At 55.0% G+C, this 7,042-nt stretch overlaps 1 non-coding gene across 1 annotated transcript; it reads right to left on the bottom strand.

Moving 5' to 3' along the window:
* Positions 1-2,499: 2,499 nt before the first annotated feature.
* Positions 2,500-2,573, bottom strand: TRNAR-UCU. The gene has a single exon. It is a non-coding gene; the product is annotated as a tRNA-Arg (tRNA).
* Between the last annotated feature and the right edge of the window lie 4,469 nt (positions 2,574-7,042).

The raw sequence follows: 7,042 nt of genomic DNA, 5'->3' as shown, positions 1-7,042 counted from the left end.
CCCAGGACAGGGCATGAGATGGAAGGCACTCGGCACGCAAAAACCCGGCCACAGACCAGGCCCTCTTGCCCGCCTTCCCACCCCACTGCCTTGTCCTCCCATTAAGATTCAGGCTGGCTTGGCAGATTAGCTCATTTCTTTTCCAGTAAGTGACTTGGCTACTTATGTATTCTCCTTGCAGCACCAATGCCAGACACATTTCTCAATCCTCCTCCGCTGGTCAGACAAGGCCAGGAACAGACCGTTTCCACCTTCCTTGCGTCAATCTGTCAGGCTGAGGCAGGTGGCTCTGTTGGAAGGCCACCGCCCTCGTCCCCGGCTGTCCAGGGGACTGAGTGCCTTCAGCTCCAGTGATGTCAGGCAGATACTCCACCTGCGGACGAGAACAGCTGCCTCTCTGGAGTGTGACTCTTCCGATCAGAATCCCAGTATGCATAATGGGACCATGACAGTAGCTGGCAGCTCTCCGCGTGCATTCACGGGGGCAGGCGATGTTCTCCAAAGCCTCTGAAACAAGCAAGATTTTCACCCCCTTGGCAGAGGGGTAAACCAAGCCCTGCTGTTCCTTCTAGTTGAGTGAGGAGGGTCTTGGGTTCCTGTCCAACTCCGGTTCTAATGGCAGGTGACCTGAAGTGGAGATGCCAGTGCAAATATCTGACCCTGATTTCCCATGATCGGGATCTTTAAAATCCCAAGAGAGTGCTGAGCCCAGTTACCTGATTTCATTTGCTTTATTCATTCCTTGCTGAGCACTGGCCTCGCTTCAGTTTTAGGGCCAACTTTATACGGCTGGGTTTGAGGGGAGGGCAGAGAGAACCAAGAGACCTAAGATGGGACTGCCCCTCAAGAAGCCTGTCATGTGACTGAGGAGGTCAAGTTGGCTGAAGAGCACCTGAGATTGGCCCTTCCCACACCTCTGCCCACAAATCCCCCAGGGCTCCTGGGGAAATGCAGATCCTGGTTCGGGGGGGCTGGGCCAGGCCGAGCTCACGGTGCCGGTGACTGGCTGCTTTAAGGACACACGCTGAGGAGCAGGGCCTGGAATGACCTCAGTGCTCAGAGGCTCATTTTCAGGAAGGTGCACCCAGGAAAGGGGAGGTTCTGTGCACGCAGCTCTGCTGGGAGAAGCAGCTGGGGCCCATGACCAGGGCTCAGAGTGGGGAGGGGGCGGAGGCAGATCCTTCTCCCCTGCCCTCTCCTGCCCTCTCCTCCTCCATCACTTCTCACACGCAGCACCCTGCCGATGGCAAATGCTCCCAGGTGGCCCGTGTCAGCCAAGGGGGTTGTAGGGGACCTGCCCCCACTTTCGGCATTAGCCCGGCTTGTCCTCGCCACTCGCTCCATGGACCCGGCCCTGCACCACGGTCCTTCTCACGGCGGCACACGTTACCCCACTGACCTTTGCTAGAGCAGCACCATCATGGAGACATGGGGAAGGGCGTGCTATGTTGTTCCAGCACTCTCCTGTATGTCCCCAGAGTGGCTGACAAAACCAGGGGACACATCAGGATTCCGTGGCAACTCTTCCTCTCTCTTCCTCTTCGGGCTTCTTTATTTTATTGTCTTTTACTTCCTTCCCATGCCCATTTCTCACCACCCAGCAAGGAGTACACTGTGCTGGTCCTCAGGGTCCCGGGCCTCTGCTGACCCTGGTATAGCCTCGTGGGTGCCTTAGATGCTGGCTCATCTTAGGGCCGACTCCATACGTCACTACATGCATGGTTGTAAGGAGCCCCCAGACTCAATCAGCAACATTCACTATTCTTATATCTACGACTCCTCATGGCTCGCCATAATCCCAGAACTCCCGTGAAAGGAAGCCCTGGGCCTCTTGCTCTTCCCAGAGGCAAAAGGGAGAGGTGGGAGAAGTGATTGCGACAACATCTACTGATTGCTTGATAGAAATGTTATTAGAACAGTCTTGTGCAAGGTCCTGGCGGGTGGGGTTGAGGAGGGATACAGAGTCAAATCAGATCCTGGCACTCTCCTGCCAGGACTGCTCTTTGGGGGAGATGGAGAGTACTTGGCTGAAACATGAAGGGAATAATAAAGAAATGATAGCCATCTGGAATGAGTCATCCTGATGGAGATCAAGAAAGGCTTCATGGCAGAGGCAGCATTTGAGTCTTCATTGATGAGTTAGAACTGAAGGGATTGATGAAGAAATGGGAGAGGGCACTCTGGGCTGGAGAAGGGCTGGAACAAGGCGAGGAGGCCTACAGGACGTTCTGTGTTTAGAGAGTGTGTGAACGCTGGGCTGTGTGGAGGGTGCAGAGAGAGATGAGCTCAGGCTGAGAGGTCAGGACCAGGCTCGGGATGACCCGCAGGGCAGGTGAAGCAAAGGACCTGTGTCCTGGAGGCAAGCAGGAATGATGAAGGCCAGCAAGGTGCCCGTCTGGGGCTGAAAGGACAGGTCCAAAGAGGCACTCGAGTGTTGAAGGAAGAAATGATCGGACCTGTACTTTATTTATTTATTTTTTTGGCTGCGCGGGATCTTAGTTCCCCGACCAGGGATCTGAACCCGTGCCCCCTGCAGTAGAAGTGCAGAGTCCTAACCACTGGACCACCAGGGAATTCCCTGGGACCTGTACTTTAGTTAGCTCTTCTCAAAATGTGTCAGATGAGAAAGGACTTCATGATCAAATAGATATAGGAAATGCTGCATGATGCCCAGTTAAATGTTTATGTGCTGCAGAACCTCTCAGAGCCTTTTATCTGGTGAACCTGCATTAGAAATTGAGAAGAAAGGTTGGCAGCGAGCAGAGGGGAGGTGGGGCACAGCCTTTTCAAATGTACATGACAGAAGACTTTGTGGGTTACTGATCTGTGGAACGCACTCCTGTGAATTGCGGCTCCCAGGGGGTGGTCATTCCAGGCCTGTTGGAGGGTGGGAGGGGAGATGTGGTCATGGGCAGAGCTCAGAGCCTGTTCCTGGGGATGCTGGGAAGGTGAGTGGCTGGTGGTCAGGGTGGGATTCTCCCTGGGGTGAAAGCTGGTCACTGTGTGGTTCCTCCCCTTGGTGGGCCAGGGTACCTCAGAGGAAGACAGTCGGACACAGGAGTCCTAGAGGCTGCAAACCGGAGTGGGACTCAGGCTCCTTAGGTTCCTGCAGAGCACCAGACAGGCAGACCCTGGCTGAGGCCCCATCCCTGACGTTTCCTTTCTTTTTTTTTTTTTTTTTTTAAATTTATTGATTGATTGATTGATTTTTGGCTGCGTTGGGTCTTCGTTGCTGTGCGCAGGCTTTCTCTAGTTGCAGCGAGGGGGGGCTACTCTTGGTTGCGGTGCGCAGGCTTCTCATTGTGGTGGCTTCTCTTGTTGCGGAGCATGGGCTCTAGGCCTGCGGGCTTCAGTAGTTGTGGCACATGGACTCAGTAGTTGTGGCTCACTGGCTCTAGAGCACAGGCTCAGTAGTTGTGGCACACGGGCTTAGTTGCTCCGTGGCATGTGGGATCTTCCCGGACCAGGGCTCAAACCCATGTCCCCTGCATTGGCAGGCGGATTCTTAACCACTGTGCCACCAGGGAAGTCCCCTGCCGTTTCCTTTCTTTCTGGTCACGGCTCGCCTTTTCCAGGAGGGAGAAGCAGAAGGTTGTCCTGCCAGGGCCATATCAGTGTTCCTTCCTTCCAGAGGCCTTAACCCATAGGACCCTGAACAGCTTTTTTGGGGTTGGCTCCCCTCAGTTCCCAGGCCCTGTCACCTTGGCAAACCGCTGTGCTCAAAGAAGAAAGACCTCCCCAATGGGATCCTAATCTTGACCATTTCTCTCTAAGTGGATAAAAGGGCTCCTGGCACAGGCCCTGCTTTCATTCTCTGATCTCCTGTTCTCCACTGCAACCCCAGACTCACCTCTGGCCCCAAGCCCTTCATCTTCCCCTCTCACTGCTTCTCAGCATCCAGGATTTGGTCTTTCCCACCCCGTCCATAGTCTGCCAGTGCTCCATCACCAAAGGCAGGAAGCTAGATTAGTGAGGTGGGGAGTATGGGGAGTGCGGGGCCTGTGGGGTGGGAGGGCTGGGCCAGCTGGACGGTCCTGCAGAGAGGGGCGGGTCCTGCGGGGAGGGGCGGGTCCTGCGGGGGCGCTGAGAGGAAAGCAAGTACTCCAGCTCTCCTGTAGCGCGTAACCGCTCACCCAAGCACGCTGGATGAATGCTCCGCCCTGATCCCTTGTTGCTGTTCGCAATATATTCGGCACAGTTGCCACTCATGTCCACACGCTGCCCTGGGGCCTTCGTGCCCCCATGTAGACAGGTCTTGACGTTCGGTCTCCACCCTGCAGAGTGATGCCCGCGGTGCTCGCTCATCCGGGCGCGGTTGCTTGTAGCTGCGGGTTTCTGCTCAGAGCCGCGCGCTCCGGGCAGGGCTCTCTGGGCCTCAGCGCGCAGCTGGGCGCCCTCCGCCGTCAGTCCCTCCTGACTCTGATGTGGGAACCCTCCTTAGGGAACAGTGCCATCCTGGGTGGTGACCTGGCCTCTCTCTGCAGGAAGCATAGAGGTGACCAGTCAGATCCCTGAGGCAAAGGGAAGTGAGGGCCAAGTTGATGGCTCAGGAGGGGTCCTGGGAAAGCCCGGGAAGCCGAGACTGCGAGGGGGAGATGGGGCCGTGGGGCTGAATTTTACTGAACAGCAGGATGCTGTGGGCTGCCCGTGGGCAGGAAGAGACAGTGAAGGCCCAGGTGTGCAGTGACGGGAGGTGTGAAAGCCCGTGTGGTGCCTGGAAGCTGTGAGGCCACCACCCCCAACTTCCCAGACCTCAGCCCCCCTCCCACCCCCCAGGTCTTAAGGGGACGTGGAAGGACACACGGCATACTTTGAACTTCATGGGTGCAGCCAGCTGTCTCCTCCCTCCCTTACACCTGCTCTGTGCTTTATTCTGAGGCAGAGGAGGCAAGGGCAGCTCTGAGTGGGGTCTGGACGTCTGTTCTGGAGACCCCTGTGTGGGAGGGGGGTTAGAGGGGAGAGGCTGGAGGCAGCAGAGGCGGAGAATGGCCTGCAGGTGGAGGGGAGGCGCCTGGGCTGCAGAAGACAGGTAGGGGCCGACCTGCAGCCCAAATAGGACTCTGAAAAAGGCAAGTGTCTTCACAGCCTTTCTGTGGAAAGGATGCACCTGTGGAGAGCTGGATGCCCTTTACCTGCAGTTCCCACGTGGTCCCACATGCTGGGGCCTGGCACCCACCCGGCCACACAGTCACACACACTCAGAAGCAGCCAGCTGTGCACAGACCCTTCCTGAGCTCGGAGCTGGGGTCACAACTTCAGACAGCTGCGCAAGGCTTTGTCCTCCAGCCGCGGCCCCTTCAACAGCCAGCAGGAGCGTTCCTGGCACAGCCCTGCTGTTGATGCCATCCCTCACCCTACCTCCCCGATGAGTTATTTGAACTTCTGACACCCTCCACCTGCAGGACAAGCCTGGTGATGTCACCGACTGATGTCACCGGCTGCAGAGGAACAGGAGTATGCTTCAGTTTCCCTGCCCTCGTGCACCTGGCCAAATACCCAGGTATGCACCTGCTGCTGGAGTGCAGTGGAGCTGGTGGGCAGCCTGAGGTGGCAGGTAGGGAACCCCTGAGATCCTGATGTCACTCAGGCTCAGGCTGCAGGTGGAAGCTCTGAGCCAGGCCTCAGGAAGGGCACGCTCCGGCTGCTGCGGGCCAGCTGGGTGGACGGGGACAGAGCCTGCCCTCCCCCTCCTCCCACACCGTGGATGGCTCCAAGGAGGTGGATAGGCCACATGTTGTCCACGTATCTCTGTCCGGCTGCAGGTTCCCTGGCCTTTGACTCCCGCTGGGCTCAGACATCAGGAGGCACCAGCAGGTAGCAGAGAGTGACCTGGAAGCATTTCTTCTCCCAATTCCTCCACCACCAGGTTGCCATGGATGGCGGTACCCTCTACCAAATGCCCAGCTTCTGTCAAGCCCCGTCTCTGGGGCAGCGGCCACAGCCTGCCCTTGTCCCTTCACACCTGAAGAGCTCACTGCTCTCTCTCTCTGCCCTCCCCCACCTTTATAAATAGACTCTCTTATTATCAGATGTCCCTGTTCGGGTGTGCTGGGATCCTGACTGGTGCCACTGGTTAGAGGCTGCTTGTTCTCCCATGGCTCTCCTTGGATTTATTCCATGCCTTTGACAGACATTCACTGAGTACCTCCTGGGTACACCAGGCCTGTATAGGTGCCACTACAGGGAAGAGTAAGACTTGGGTCCTGGCCTATGGTAGGCTGAGCCACAGTGGGGGAGGAGGTGGGAGGGAGAGTCAGGGGCCTGTGATCCCAGTTCCCCCAGTGTGCTTCCCAATATCCCAATGCGTGTCCCAGGAGGGGAAAAATGGGACCTGTTGGCAGTGTTGTGTAGTAGTCCCTAAATCAGCTGCATCAACTGAGAACATAAGTCACCGTCCAGTTATTTTTAATGACAGTCCAGCACTATCATTTCTCATTTTTTATCAGGATGGTCAAAAAACCCATCTATGACGAGGATAGATTGTCCTCCCATCATTTTTGTCATGCTCTGGTTTTGCACGTGGGACAAAAGACTCATGCAACATGGGCACACACGCACACCAGCATGCAAAACAACATTCTTTATTTCTGTAGGTACAAATGTGTGTGCACAGACGCACAAATGGTCTAGAAGCATCCACACCAAATTGCACCTGTGCCCCCTCTGGGGTTGTAGATAGTGGCAAAGAGGGGATTTAATTTTATCTATAAGGTCTGAGGGTTTTTTTTGTGGGGAGCTTGGTATTTTTTTTTTGTAAATCAGTACTGTTTCCTGGATTGGTTTTTTAATTTAATTTTATTGAAGTATAGTTGATTTACAGTGTTGTGTTAGTTGCTGGTATACAGCAAAGTGATTCAGATATATGTGTATATATATATATATATTCTTTTTCATAATCTTTTCCATTATGGTTTATTACAAGATGTTGAATATAGTCCCCGTGCTATACAGTAGGACCTTGTTGTTTATTTTATATATAGTAGTTTGTATCTGCTAATCCCAAACTCCTAATTTATCCCTCCCCCACCCTTTTTCCTTTTTG

This window comes from Balaenoptera musculus, chromosome 16, assembly GCF_009873245.2.
Source record: "Balaenoptera musculus isolate JJ_BM4_2016_0621 chromosome 16, mBalMus1.pri.v3, whole genome shotgun sequence".
NCBI lineage: Eukaryota > Metazoa > Chordata > Mammalia > Artiodactyla > Balaenopteridae > Balaenoptera > Balaenoptera musculus.
This window is presented reverse-complemented; position numbering and strand designations above follow the sequence as displayed.